Source organism: Scophthalmus maximus, chromosome 21, assembly GCF_022379125.1.
Source record: "Scophthalmus maximus strain ysfricsl-2021 chromosome 21, ASM2237912v1, whole genome shotgun sequence".
NCBI lineage: Eukaryota > Metazoa > Chordata > Actinopteri > Pleuronectiformes > Scophthalmidae > Scophthalmus > Scophthalmus maximus.
In genome coordinates this window covers 8,918,290-8,934,208 of record NC_061535.1, presented here as the reverse complement: position 1 = coordinate 8,934,208, position 15,919 = coordinate 8,918,290, and the positions used below count along the sequence as shown (strand labels likewise).

The window sequence follows — 15,919 nt, the reverse complement described above, 5'->3', positions numbered from 1 at the left end:
CCGGCGCGCACGGGGGCCCGGACTTGGCTGTGGATTTACAGCATGATAGCAGTTATGACATATTTTTTAATCCCCCGCTGGATCGCCTGCAAAAATGAGCAAATGGCTCGAACCCTTTGTTCACGTGGGAGCAGAGGAGGGAGTAGATGAGTCCGACTTCCCTCGTCGAAGGAAGTTCCCTCCCAAATTATAATATATTCTCAAAGTAAAAGAGACGTGAAGACGTTTAAAAGACTTTTCTTTGTGGGGAATTGGGGAAATTGGATGTGCAAAGCAGCCTCATGTCTTGGGTGAATGTAGGACATTTTGCAAAATACACTATAATCAAATACAGTCAAAGAACCAGAATGGACGTTTGGCATGATGGCCCAGTCAGGCAGGAGGGTAAAGAGCGACCCCTCGGCTCAGGGACTGCGTCCTTCCTCATCCGCCATGCGAGGAGAGAATCTCCTCGCTCTTTTGTCTCCATTTTGTTCTCACTCACATTTCCCCTGCCTCCGTCACTTTCCCCTCCAAACTGAGCTGTCTTCAGGTCTGTGGTTGAATGCCTTCATGCACGGCTCTGTTGTACCGAGCTCCAATGTGGTTCACCAGGCAAAATGGTCCAACCAATGAGGGGAATGACTGTGTGGTATTTTCCTTCCTTCCGAGGGGTTAGTCAGAGGGAAAGGATGGCGAGTTCATCGGGCACGTTCTCCACAGACAAGACAAGGAAAGTAAGTACTGTTTAGGACAATGGAGAGAGCAACTCAACATTGTGGTCATGATAGAAACCTATAGAGGGTTCGTACGTGTGCAGTATAATGTGTTGTGTTGATGAATGCAGGACTGTGTTTCCTGGGAAGCCAAGCTTGGTCCGACCTGAGATAGAATGCTAAAACTACACAATAACGCCACTACAAATCATATATAACCCCAGAGGAAGACAGACACTGCATATATTTACCATCTCTGGAAGCCATTACAAACCGCAAACTGACCCTCTGTTTTAAGGCTTCGGGAAAGAAAATCCTTAAAGTCTCAAACTCTGACGCGCTCCGTGTCTGTTTGGCATCCGCGACCAGACTCGTTCCTCAGATGGATTACAAGAAAGAAATATCATTCTGAGGGAAGCTCAGCCGCAAAAACGTAATCCCAGAAACACACTTTGGACGGGAGGCAAGAATTAGATTTTGCCAAATACAGTTTAGGTTTGAATTATGTAAAAAAATCCTTACATCAATGCCTCCCAATAACCAAAATCAGTACTTGAGAATTCCCAGTTTCGAGACTCCTCATAATGGGAGTAACATCAGAGGATTCCTCGCTGACTGGGAGTGGGATGGATTTTGTGTTTTGGGGATCATCACGGAATACTTTGGTGTAGATACTTAAGTCTTAACTCATGCACACACACACACACACACACACACACACACACACACACACACACACACACACACACACACGACTCATGTTTTTTTTTCCTGGTAGATAAGTAAGACCCTCCCATATCGACCGGGCTCTATTGGACTAATTTTATTACTGTTTTCATGGTATTTGAGAACATGATTTATCTTCCCAGTGACAGCTGATAATCTCATTTGTGCATCGTATCTTTACACAACAATTCGCGAGGCCTTGGTGTCACATAGATCTTGAAAGATGCTTCGTGGGACGATTTATTTACAATTCCCCTTTAAAACAATAACTTTACATATAAAGATAAATATCTGGCACATGCTCCCTGACATGAGTTTGGGAGTCGGCCAATGAGCTTTCACCACATCTGTCACACTAGGCACACATGGGCTTCCTCAAACGTTCAACACATGTCGTATGGAAACCAGTAGAACTGGACTGAAGGGAAGCGGGGGGAGCGGATCCTTCCAACAAGGAGTGCATTGTGACAGTACAGTAACGGTGGATAGGGAGGACAGCGGTTGATTCAGAGTTGATTAAGTGTCAGCACGCTCAGCATTCAACCTCAGCTCAGTTTTCTTTAAATGATCTCTGCAACTGAGTCAACACGTTGCACAAAACGGGCTCTTGCACGTGGAGCATTCAGACCTTTTTTTTTTTTTTTTTTTTTTATCTCTGCATCTGCATTTCTCCGCGGCAAGAGGTTTTTATCATAACACCTGAGATCAGATCCATGCAGCATGTCTGTAAACCGTGTTCACACCAGCAGGAACGTTTCGGGAACATTCTGTGACGTCCGGGTAGAGCATGCAGGGGGCAGGATGTGACGCTAATCCCCCTGCTGAAAGCAGAGTTCATGTTTCCAGTCATCGACAAATCCAATCGCTCATTGAGATTTTCCAGCTGTATTCTTACATAAATTGAACCAGGGGGGCGGCAACTCGCAAGATGGTCCCAAAAGGCACTGCTGAAATGCTTGTTAATAGGATATTCTATTATCAAACAGGTAAAGAAGTTCCCTGACCGGGAATCGAACCCGGGCCGCGGCGGTGAGAGCGCCGAATCCTAACCACTAGACCACCAGGGACACGTAAAGTGCAGTTGCAGGAGAGATGAAATCGACCCAACCGCTCCCTGAGATTTTCCAGCTGTATTCTTACATTGGTTCACTTTGGCAATTTCCGGAAATGTAACTAGGGCGCTGGCAAGTGGCAAGACATTTGCGTTGTCACATACGGCCCCTCCTGAACATGTCTGAAAAATGTCTGGATTTCAGAGCCAATGTCGCAAAGCAGCTTATGTCTGTTCAAGCGCAATCAAGTCTCATACATAGTCTAGAGTGAAAAGACAAAGCTTTCCATCACTGGACCATTGTAACACTTGATCCCAATTCAATTCCTCAAAGTGTCGGTGTCTATAATTACAGAGTGAGTCGGCACTTTGCGGTTTCATTTACAAAGGAACGATAACCACAGGAAGAAAACTGATCCGACAAGAACAATTCTCATGTGTAGCTTTGACAGACACTTTGAGCCACGTATGTCTCAAAGTGTGAGAAGAACATATCTCTGTCCTGTCTTACTGCAAGTCATCTTCCAAACAGGAAGAGGGTTCGTTGAAGACCTGTAGGAACGAGTCTAACCTGTGTTGGATGTGTTGGATGAGGGATTATCAAGACTCTAAAGTTACACCAGTGTCTTGCGAAATGTAACTTTTCACCCCCGCGCCGAACTTTCTCAGGTCAGGTACAAAATGTTACGTGAAGCGTTAGCCACAACACACACCTCCCGAACAACGGCAACATTAGACCTAACAGAGCGCTGCAGAATTTCATCATGGAACTAGGAAATGCACGATCAAACCATGAGATATGTTGACACGATATGATACTTGATAGATGCAGCGAGAACTTTATAACCAAGCATCGCTACAACTAAGATCTCAATGCAGTTGCGCCATTACATAACAAAGGATTCTTCAGTCTTTAAGAAAGCTGTCACTGGAGTCGAGAGTCTGAGAAAAGGGGAGATGAATTTCACAATAAAGTGCAAAAGTAGCTTGAATTGTCTTCATGCAGCGTTGCCAGATGCGACAGCGTGCTTGGTCTCACTTTCACGAGGTAAAAGTGAAGCAAACGGAGCGGCTACGCCCATGGGGTTGACACACACACACACACACACACACACACACACACACAAGAAAAAAAGATCTGCGAGGGTTTAAAGACTTTTGTGCAAACGCGCAGGGTGGGTGCGCCAGTGAGTATTGTCCGCTGCCCCGCTGACCTAGTGAGTGACACACCGGCACCATAGTCCGATCAGGTGTCCGCTTATCGGATCCAGCGTAGAAGGTGAGAGGACACAGACAGGTAACTGTTCTCTCTGTGTGTGTGTCACACACACACACACACACACACACACACACACTTGCAACACAAGCCCAGACAATAGCTCCCTTCACCCCATTATGTGAGTCTTTGTACCGGAGTGCATGGGGTTGCCCGTCTCCGTCAAAGACCACACAAAGACTGGGGCCCTGGAGGAAACCGGGCGAGGGAGGAGGGTGCCAAAAGGAAAGTGTGTGCGAGAAAGAGAGCACATGTGCCGGTGTGTGTTTTACGACTGCCGCACTAGCTCCTGCACGTGTCGCTGTTCCCGGCGGGGTAACGCGAGGCGCGCGGCGTCCCCCTCCTCACTCCCCAGGACCTCGTGGCGCAACGGTAGCGCGTCTGACTCCAGATCAGAAGGTTGCGTGTTCAAATCACGTCGGGGTCAGTGTGTTTTGAATGTCTGATGAACCTCACTGCCGTTCGCCGCCGCGTTATGAATAACAATCCAGGCAAGTCACAGGAATAGATTAAGAAAGTGGAATGCCTTCGTAAGACACACAGATGAATGAGGGCGGAAAGGGAAATGCCAGTCACAATTGTGGGATCTAGCAAAGCCAACACACGGACATGTTTGCCATTAGCCAGCCCGGTGGGGAATGTCCAGCATTTGGAGGTGATTCAAGAATGACGATGCAGTTTCACAGACGAAACAAAAAGAGTACAGGTGAAATGTGACCTTGTCTCTTATCTTCCTAAAACAGTATAAACACAGTCTGTTTTGTAAACTGAATTACTGATGAATATCACAAACTACGGGCTGGGCGATGAAACGATAACGATATGTATCGCGATAGACACGTAATCAACATCAATAGAAAATGCGTTCGGTAGAACGTTTCGATCATTTTTTTTCCTTGTTGGACGAAACCGGAGCAAAGAGTCTAGCTACGCCGGCCGCCAGATACGCCGGCACTCGTCCTCTGGTACCTAGCAACGTATGGAGTGACACGCCTAATAGCCAATCATGTAACAGTATCACGTTTGGTTGCGCCGCCTCGTTGGCTCGTGTTTGTGTTTCTTAGATCATAAATATTATCAATAATTATCGGTCGACCGATAAGAAACACTTATATCGTGATACAGTTTTCAGCCATATCGCCCAGCCCCATCACAAACACTGTTCTTCTTTATGCTATCACTGTTTCAAGGGGACTAATGAAATGGTTGTTGAATACTTTGATTATTGGTCATCATGGGGGAATAGGGAAAGCAGTTCCCTGACCGGGAATCGAACCCGGGCCGCGGCGGTGAGAGCGCCGAATCCTGACCACTAGACCACCAGGGACACGTAAAGTGCAGTTGCAGGAGAGAGGAAATCGACCCAACCGCTCCCTGAGATTTTCCAGCTGTATTCTTACATTGGTTAACTTTGGCAATTTTCCGGAAATGTAACTAGGGCGCTGGCAAGTGGCAAGACATTTGCGTTGTCACATACGGCCCCTCCTGAACATGTCTGAAAAATGTCTGGATTTCAGAGCCAATGTCTCAAAGCAGCTTATGTCCGTTCAAGCGCAATCAAGTCTCATACATAGTCTAGAGTGAAAAGACAAAGCTTTCCATTACTAGATAATTGTAACACTTGATCACAATTCAATTCCTCAAAGTGTCGGTGTCTATAATTAGAGAGTGAGTCGGCACTTTGCGGTTTCATTTACAAAGGAACAATAACCACAGTCTTACTGTAAGTCATCTGTTCTTCATGCTATCACTGTTTCAAAGGAACTAATGACTTGGCTGTGAAATACTTTGATTATTGGTCATCATGGGGGAAACAGGGAAAGAAGTTCCCTGACCGGGAATCGAACCCGGGCCGCGGCGGTGAGAGCGCCGAATCCTAACCACTAGACCACCAGGGACATGAAAAGACCCATTTACAGGACAGAACTCATGTCTACAGAACCGGTTTGCTATAAATTAAAATACTTTCACATTTAAATGTTTTACAAGGTGTGATCAAGAAGTCCCTGTAGCCAACAAACGGAGCGGAGCATGGTTTATCTGCCTGTAGCAGGTGCGAGCAGGAACACAAATGAATCAGTATTCTGTCTCACGTTGCAGTGTGTCTGAACAGGAATATCAGGACACATTTGCCATTTCACCATAGCTATCCCATTGGCACTGAGAGGAAAAATCAAGTGATGACACGATCCAGAGAGAACGGTGTGAAAATGAAAAGATAAACACCAAGTCGTTTAAAGAGGTTGCCACATCTCCAGACTTTCACTGCCTGCAAGCTCAGAGCTCAGAGATCACCATTAGTCTGTGACCTCTGACCTCTGGCAGTACAGGCCTCCCTGGAAACCGTCAGCTCAACCCAGTAGTTCAACCTTTCAACCTCCCACTTTTAGAGTTTTCACTCTGCAGCACATCAATGGCTGTGATTTATGGAGTGTATTATTTTCTACTGTGAGTCATAAACACAAGTGTGTCATTGTATCTTTGCCAAAGTGCTACCAGGACAAAGTAAAAAGCTAAATGCAAAATAGAAGTAGAAGTCTACTGCTTCTTACACAATAAGGTCACATGTAGTGCTCAAATTTACTTGTGCATCTTTGGGAAGGTTTTTTTTTCTGTATATGTATAAATATATATACTGACATTTTAACTATTGCTAATTATCTTTAAACAGATAATATTATTGGTCCTAACACATAAAAATTCAGAATTTTAGGCAGCTCTGTTACAGCGACAGTGCTCATCTAGTCACAATTTCCCTCCAAAGCTTTACACGGCGATTTCATGAAGACCTAATTACTGGGGGTTTATAAAAGCCACGCCCTGTTACAATCTTTTACAAAGCATACAAGGACAGTGTGCAGGATTTCTGCCTTTTGTTCTCCGCTCACGATTTGGATCCTGCACACCTGTCGCTGACACGTAGCAAACAGAAAGCTGGTTGACATCATACATCTGGGGTGAGACGAACTCTTGCCTCAACAGCAGTTGATTTTCCAGTTTGGTTCAGTGCCTTGGGTTTGTTTTATCGCACTTAAAATAGACTGAATGTCCCTCGAGGGTGTAACAGTCGCTTCCCAGTAGAACCTCACAGTCCCATTCTGTGGGTGAAGTACAGTATATCTGCGTGTAGGTGCATTATTGATGCCCTGTCTGCCCAATGCAACCGCAGCCTGCAAAGGACAACACTGAGAGAAACATGACACCTTGCTGCACACGCACACAGCTCATCCACAGACTGCACCTTAGTCCTTGAATTAAATTATTAAAAATGAATAAAAAGATATTCTACTATGGATCACTTGAAGCTTTTTTTTGCATGTTTGATAAATGTGTATCTCCTCTCATGTTATAACACGCAGCTCTGCACACACCTGTATGTTGCACATTCATAGGAGCACATTAATCATGTTTACAATCCAGTAATACTTTTTGGCAGAACTGCACCATCATGCTAATCCAAAAGCTCAAAAGAAACAACTTTGAAACAAGCCAAAGTTCCCACACGATTGGTGAAAACCCTTCTACAAAGAAACATAAGTAGATTCATGGCTTTGTAAGTTGGATATGTTTGCAGTGAAAGGATAAAATGATCTATTTCCTTTGGCCAACAGTTCACATCTCCCCATCCTGTGCACTGCAGCACAGTGGCAGTACTGGTGCCAAAGCGGTTAGCGAGGGATGGAGCTGGTGATTCCGGCCAGCCTGTCAAACACAGAGCCAGTCCTGCAGCGTCTTGACCTCGCGACCCTCCAAATATCTGCCACACCCACACACACACACACACACACTGGGCCAGAGCAGAAAACAACAAGATCAACAATTCTCCGGTGTCTCTGGAAAAGTCCTGTCACGACAAGTCAAAGGCACAGCCATCGTTCACACAAGTGACACCTGATTTTCCAAGATTTCAGATTTTGTTGTGAGTTGTGAGTTGTGTGCTTGGATGAACGTCTGAAGCCGTCGCCCCGCTGTGTGATCGGCCTGAGTCGGGGATTTGTATGATGAGTGGAAAGCTGAGCATCTGTTCTGGATAAAAAAAAGCAGGTCGTCTGGGAGTGTGTGTGTGTGTGTGTGTGTGTGTGTGTGTGTGTGTCTGTGTCCACACAGGCCAGACATGCTGCCTCATGGCTCAGCGTGAGGTGGAACCACTGCTGCGATGAAGGTTTCAGCAACAAATTAAAACAGACATTATCACACGAGGATCTCATTGAGCTCTTTTCATAATGATACATCATTAAGCCAATTTAAGAGGAAAACTTCAGACGGAATGTGCCAGAGAGCAAGAGGCATGAAAGATGATGAAACAAAGAATAATAATAACAATAAAGCGGCGTGTATGAAAGAAAGTCGTACTGGGATTTAAAGCTCTTTAAAAATGTTATTTCCTTAACTTGTTTTCAGCACCATGTTAATTGGCATCAGACACTTTTTGAAATACGGTTGGTCAACAGGCATGCATTGATAACAAAAACAGCATCTAGTTTTATATGTAATTACAAGCATGAAGCTGAAGTCAAAATGTTGAACATTACTCGATCTCAGTTGCTACACTGATGCGTCTTTTGCAAGACACCGAGTTCTTATGCTAACAGGACACAGTTCCCCTGTCGACCCTGACCTCTGACCCCCCTGTGGATGCCAGGAGGCAAAAGGACAGTTTCCTTAAGGCCCATTAATGATGAGTCTGTCCGTTTCAAACACTTGTGTTTCGAATTCAACTGACAGAGGGTGAAGGTGTCGCGTTACTCAAAGGGCGTTTTAGTCTCAGACCCTGAGGGAGACGTCCCATGCAGGCCATCTGCTCAGCCTGGGACCCGGGAAGAGGAAGAGTCCGGTTTGGTGCAGACGTGATTTCTATTAGATGGATGTAGACTGGAGAGCAGGTGGTGACAGATTTTTAAAGGGCATCAATAGTTACTCATCATTCACCATCAGTGTGTCATAATACGCTGAGAAGGATTAAGGTTGATTGAGGTATGACAATAACAATTGCAGACGTGCCGGTGCCAATACGCAGCAATACAGGTGTACAGACAATTACATCATGACAGAAAGAAGAGAACAATGAGTGTCACACCAACATTCACAATTATAACTGAGCCATGGAATAAACCCCTGTGATTACTACAGTAGCAAAGAAAATACTGCTTAGCCAGTCAATTTCTACTGTAGCACTGTCCAACATTGACTCCAAACTGCTGCATGTTAACGCCGGCTGATTCAGTTTAACTGTTTGAGCACTGCACGACTCTTTGTCTACTTACAGAGGCAGCAGTCAGCACAATTTCGGCACACTTTTGTTTATTATTACATGAGCACAGGGGTTATGTTTGCCAGATGGGACCTCTGACTGAGCCAAGAGGAGCAGTGAGCGCAGGGCGAATCACCACAAACAAGATAACCCACAGTGGAGATGTCAGGACACAGACACACACACACACACACACACACATACACAAACTGCAGATGTGGAGAACACAGGGAGGACCCAACAGTGTTTTGTAGGATTTGAGTTTGTGGACGAGAAGGAGGTTCCCCGGGATCTAAATGTGGAACAAACATCATTATGTGCTGCATATTGTGTCCTGTTTAATGTCAGTGTTCCTGCAGACAAATGGTCAAAACTACAGCTACAATCATGCGGCATCTGTGGCAACTGGTATAGACTTGAGTCAGTCAGGAGATGCACAGTTACCAGGCAGAAAAGGGGCTGTAATACTTCCAAAACCAAGACGGAATTGCCAATACAAGTGTCCACAAGCCCCATTCAGGACGATAGAACAATGATGCCACAACCCACTGAACTCTAAGTATTTTACTAATATTTTCCTTCAGCAATTAACAACAAAAGCACTTGTAAATTATTCTATTTCAAGTTAGGGCAAGTAAGTTTTTGCTACATCCTTTATTACATCTATTTTATTGTCGTCAGACTGCACGTGTCATGTGACCATTTTGGTCCAATCATGTTTGAGTGATGATGCCTGCGGTGAACTAATTCGCTCAAGATGGATAATAACCCTGAGTTTTAACAAGAGTCTTCAGGAGATGACATATCAACCCCAGCACCCACAAACCCTGAAAGAGCAGAACATTTGCTGCAATCACAATCAAAGAAAGTTGTTTCATTTTTCTCCTATAACTCAAAATATCACAGGGCACCACTTCACTACCTGACTAACAAAAAAGTGAAGTTTCCTGAAAAAATGTCCAAATGGTTTTCAAGCTTTGCTCTGAGAGTGAAGATTGCAAACGACTATATCCCAAAAAGCCAAGGTATGAAAGAATCCATGGCCTCAAAATTGAGGTCTGAACCAAATTATGGATTTGCAGAATCGATACACCACTAGGACGTACTCAGGTTGTATTCAATTCTGAAGTACTACCACAATTATGAGAAGTAATAACATGTATAATTCCGGTTGGTGACCATGTAATATCATCTTAAAGAACATGTTCAGTCCAGACACCCTGACGTACAGAACCTGCTCGTAGTGAGACGTGTGTTGATTACGGTTTGTGGAGAAGCAGCAGAATGTGTGACCATGAAAGCCTCTCCCACACTTCATCGAGTGAGTGTGTGTGTGTGTGTGTGTGTTGAAGAACAACATGTGTGAGGCAGAAATCGAGATTCCCAGGCCTGCAAAGAGCAGCAGAAGGGAGTGGCAACTCTTTGGTCCCACGTGTTGAGACTCACCACATCTGTACTACAACTGCAGGGCACAAAACAAGCTCAGGTGCTCTTACCACTTTCACACACATCTGGTACGACATACATCGCAGGGGAAATTAAACCTGTCTCCTTTCGGTGACAAATGAAGCTCGCTGGTCCACTCTGTGTGCTCGACGTGTCATGTCACTGCTGCGACACAGCCAAAGAAACATACTGCACTGCCCAACCGCAGGCCCACACCGCGGTAATAACCTGCAGGTGCGCTGTGCACTAGGTTTTTCCAAAAAAAAGAAGTCTTGGAAATTTGATTCATCACAGCCAACCTACAGTCCACCCACTGCCTGGCTTCTCAGAATATAAATATAACCCATTTATTATGGTGAGTAATATAATTGCTGATGTATTAAGACTATTTAAAGATACACTTTGAGATGAAACACACTGTGGGTAGACAGTGTGGTGACTTCACAGATCACAGAAAAACCTGCCCTTCTATATTTACCACCTTGTTCATGTTGTTTCAGCATTCTCGACTTCTGGTTGCTTTCAAACGGCCACTTCAAGGTAGCATGCTGTAAGTCCTTTATTGAGTCAGCGCAGACTAAAGTCATGCAGCTCAGTCACACATTATGCATGACAGTTGGATAGAACGCAGAAAGCTGGAGGGGGTTGACAGACAGTTTGCAGCTCTGCCATGGAAACGCAGAGCGGTCGGACCAGGTGACAACACGACTGAATGTCAAGGAAGCCACTTGCAGCTGCATGCCACCAGTCTCCTCCCCCTTGACCAGGGTAACTATTTAAATATCTACTACATGTACATGTGACATTTTTTGAGATTCCTGGACTTTTGCACATGTTCGCTGAAGGCCTTGAGAGGTTCTGTCATGAAATCCTCGAATGCCGACTAGGTCCTTTCCATTGAAGAGGAAAATGATGGCAATTACTTATAAACGTTCAACATCATGTGTCTCATTCATAAATAACAGGACCTCGTGGCGCAACGGTAGCGCGTCTGACTCCAGATCAGAAGGTTGCGTGTTCAAATCACGTCGGGGTCAGCGTTTTACAATGAATGAATGTCACTCGGGACAACAGCCAGGCTGGTGAAGGGGATACTGTTCATAAAAAAAAGGTATAGAATAAGGAATGACACGACTTGTGTCAATGTGATGTCAAAATGTGTTTGATCACCCAGTTAACAACACAATCAACTTAGATCATGTAGCATTGGTCATTAACGAAACCATTCATTATTTCGAAATATAATGGATTATATGATAAATGGTAGTTGCCAAAGGCATTTTACAGTCATGGGAAGGAAAAACAACCCACGTTTTCTTCTAAAGAAGTTTCCAATGTAACAGCAACTTCTGAATCGTTGTCAGGGAAAAAGACAAGCACAGACAAACAGACAGACAGAACAGGGAAGGGGTGAGAAGAGAGAGAGCTATGGAAGCCTCTTTCCAAACGATCACCGGGGCAAACATCCAAAATCCACAAACACTGACGTCTGAAACTCCGAGCCACGGAGTAACAGTAAAGCAACGGACTCAAAAATACACGAGATGTAAACAAAGGGAGAGAAAGCTGTCTACGGAGAAGGAGGAAAGGGGGAAAGAAAGCCCAGATGTGTGCTTGTATTTGTAAGGAGCTGAGCGCAGTATATTCTGGTACACTGTGTTTATGCTTTGCCAAAGCTCAAACTGAGTTCCGCTCTCAAACACATCCATTATCTGGTGATAACAAGTGATTGCGTGGACAAGAGCTGACAATGTAAAATGGAAGAAGAATTGCGCGTGTGAGGACTGTCACATTTCAACATGAGCCTGGAAGTGACAGTTCTACTTACGGTGAAACGTCTCTGGAGAATCTGGGTCTGTGTTTTTACAACCGCGGGAAGAAAAAACACGAAGGGCACCGAGCAAAGGTTTACAAAGGCCAATACACCGGGGGGAGGAACTGTGAAAGAAGCCGACAGAGTGAACTTGCCAGGTGAAGAAAACTGAAAATATCCATCGGGATGGATCGAAAAGCCCGGGGGTTCACAAATACCGCCGTGCCACGCTGTGCCGCGCTGTATTAGCAGGATTTATTATATGCAGAACTGTACCGTACATGCGCAGGCCCGCTTGAGTTACCTGCTTCCCATTTGCTCTCCTGAGCGGACCACATTATGAAATAATATAAGGAGTTTTTCGACATCCTCTAAGCCTAGTGCTCCACAGAACAGAAACTGCAATATTGGGGTCAACCATGAACTCCTACTCAGCCATTTCAACGCAGCCAAGTCTAACATCAGTGAAGGAGAGGGAGCAAAGGGCGTCACGGACAGCTGAGGAATCATTTAAAGGGGAGCTTCATGTTCATAACAACCAGGATCACTGTCACACGTGCCGTTGTGCAACCCCCACTGAGGGATGGAGGAGTTGACTCCATGGCTGGGGAAATGCTCATTGACCCCGCACAGGAAACAGGCGACACATAGGAAAAGCACTTGAGCCTGCAGAGAAGCAACATCAGTGGGAAACTTCCATGTAGGTTGAAAGGGGGGATAGAAGGGACGTGAGAAGGGCAGGGAAGCAGGAGGACCCCCCAAGTGAAAGTGAGACGGAGAAAAGGGAAGACGATCAAGGACAAAGGATGTGCTTAATAGATTAGATGGACCGACTTGACAAAGAGAGGAAAAGGGAGTGAGGGCAGCCAGTTACCTCGCATCGCACTGAGGTCATATCTCATGTTACATCTCACACGACAAGGGACAATTCAAAACCTCTGTGGGAGGAACAGGTGAAGAGTTTAACCAGAAAATCTGTTTTCCTAGCCAGTACAAATCAACCTTCAACGCACTAAACCCAATGGGACTGAAGGGAATTTGAAAATCGGACCGAGGATTGCTGTTTCAAACTGGAAGGCCCTCTGAACCTCTACTAATTAGATTCATTTACGAATTACTAACTAATTAATTCACTTTTCTAACATTTATCATCATTTATGATGAAACATTGTGCCCTTCAGCACAAACAATCCCCATCAGATGGATGAACCTCGCTGGAACTTCATTGTAAACTATGAAAATGAATCAGTCTGCTGTAAAACTGACAGAGGAAATAGTTTCAGAGGTAACAAGTTCTGTTCTCTTGTCATTGTCTTCTATACTGGGTGAGCTGATGCAACGCTCATCTCTTCACACCTCAATTAACAAGTACCAATGGCATTTCTTTTAGCCAAATGATCTGTCATGCAAACATGGGAAAGAGCATGACGTTATTCAGATGAATTGAAAATCCAGGCCAGGATTGTCACCGGCAGGTTTCATCACATGATGGCATGATCATCAGTGTGTCACTGGCTTAATGTGCTGCCAAATCTTCTGTTTTTGTTTTGGAACAGAACATATTGACCTGTTCAAATAGAGATCGCTCACGCATCACACGTTCACGGTCAGAGTACACTATTAGTGCTGACTACTGTGGTATGATAATGAATCGGCTTCCCTGTACTCTTCGAACATCAAGCAGTGACGCAAACACAAACATTAACATTCAGCAAACACAATTAAACTCAATCCCGTTTTCATTTAGTCTTGGTTTGAGACATTGTGAAATCCATCTCAATGAACACACACCACCAAGTCTGCTCAGATTTATTGGGATCGTTATGAATTATGGAGAATTACTGTATCATCCCCTCCCACACTCATGAGAAACTATTTAATCAACCACCATGTTTATTTTAAAAATGGTGCTGATTCACAGATGAATACAATCTGCTTCTGTGTCGTTGCAACTCCCATGTGTCGACTCCGACAGCGGCGTTGGGACGAAACACACATGGCCACTAAGCAACTCAAGCGCTTTCCTGCTCACCGTCTTGAAGCTTGGCAGCATGAGCTGCATGCGAAACCGAAGGCTGACAGAGACACCTGGCTAACGCATACTGTCAGCAGCCTGCTGGTGAAAGTGTGCAGACGTGTTTGCTTGCAGAGCGTCGCCGGAATAGACTTCCTGCATCAATGTCATGAATCTGGACTAATGCAGTGTAACGGAGCTGAATGCTGGAAGACAGTGGTGACATTCTGGTGGGTTATTCAAGCTGAGGGATACCAATGCTGCTGTTTCCCTTTCCCCCTCAAATCATGGGGTTTTTACATGTGTCTGGTAAGAAAGAAATATTTGTAAAAGTTTTAACAGATGTGCATGCATCTCCCGAAGCTTAAAACTCCGCAGATGACTTTAAGCACTAAGAGACACAGTTATTTAGACCCGTCTTTTGATAATTCCACTCACTATCCATTGGATATGAGTGCAGAAAGGAGGACAACTTCCTAACCTGAGAAACAGAACGCTTCCTCTGTGCGTTTCAGCTTTGTAAATGCCCCGGTTTCCCTGTGTTGCCCTTGTGATAGCAACCGAGTCCTCCAAACATAACAACATTATATTTAACTTCCAGGGTACCCACCCACAACTGATGAAGTGCCTGTGAGGAGAAAAGCGGTGCCATTCCAGACGTGCACTCAAAAGAGGGTTTGCATGAGAAACGTTCACACGGGTACGATCATTTCTCCACAGGAGCACCAGCTGGAAAATATAAAGCTTGAGCAGTAAAGCTGTGGACAGTATTGAGTTTGTCATGTCTCCATGCTGCTTTACTCCGGGATACTACGCCCTCTCTGCTACTTTATCCTGTCTGCTAATGGACTAACCACGCAACCTTCAAAGTCTCAGAATGTATTTCACCAATCTATTCCCATGTCTCAGCGTGATCAGCCATCATGCTCTTTGCTGTTTTGCAAAAATGTCTCTGATGTGATGTCAACGTGAAATCTGAAATGTAAAAACAGATGAGGTATGAATATCCCAGTGGCGTCTCCTCTCAACAGATGAACTGTGAGCCACAAGAAATAGAGACTTGAAAGAAGAAAGAGCTGGAGACATGGGGACATAAAAAAAATAAAACAAGAAGACGAGAGAAAACTGAATACAGGAGACGGGGGTGGGGAGGATCTAACTGAGGGTAGTTTAAAAAAAGAAAGGGGTGGGGAAAGAGAGGGAGGACAGGAACAGGAGGTGTGGAGAGGGGGAAGGAGGTTGAGAGACAATAGAAAAGATGTTGAGAGAAAGCACCAGAGGCTGCGCTGCAAGGTGAAATCTAATGAGCTCAGTGTTTATCGACGAGTGCATTAGGAAGAGTTCCGCCAAGGAGAGTTGAAATTTTCACACGCGCACACACACACACACACACACACACACACACACACACACACACACACACACACACACACACACACACACACACACACACACACACACACACACACACACACACACACACACACACACACACATCTCAGGACCTGCTGATGCTTGAAACAAGACTGTAATGTAAAGCAACCTCAATACATCTCATTCTCTTGGGCTGTGCATGAAGACATGGCGCCGCTAAACTGAGAAAAAAGCAAAAAATCTGTTGGATCAGTTCAAACCATCTCAGAGCTA

The 15,919-nt window shown here is 44.9% G+C and overlaps 1 protein-coding gene and 5 non-coding genes across 11 annotated transcripts in view; 2 read left to right on the top strand and 4 right to left on the bottom strand.

Annotated features, from left to right (window-relative positions):
- LOC118291287 (partitioning defective 3 homolog) overlaps nt 1–15,919 on the bottom strand; it is a 289,475-nt gene that overhangs the window by 257,933 nt on the left and 15,623 nt on the right. The gene's annotated exons all lie outside the window — the stretch shown is intronic.
- trnae-cuc lies at nt 2,417–2,488 on the bottom strand. Its single transcript has one exon. It is a non-coding gene; the product is annotated as a tRNA-Glu (tRNA).
- trnaw-cca lies at nt 4,104–4,175 on the top strand. Its single transcript has one exon. It is a non-coding gene; the product is annotated as a tRNA-Trp (tRNA).
- On the bottom strand, nt 5,004–5,075 carry trnae-cuc. Its single transcript has one exon. It is a non-coding gene; the product is annotated as a tRNA-Glu (tRNA).
- On the bottom strand, nt 5,575–5,646 carry trnae-cuc. Its single transcript has one exon. It is a non-coding gene; the product is annotated as a tRNA-Glu (tRNA).
- Nucleotides 11,411–11,482, top strand: trnaw-cca. Its single transcript has one exon. It is a non-coding gene; the product is annotated as a tRNA-Trp (tRNA).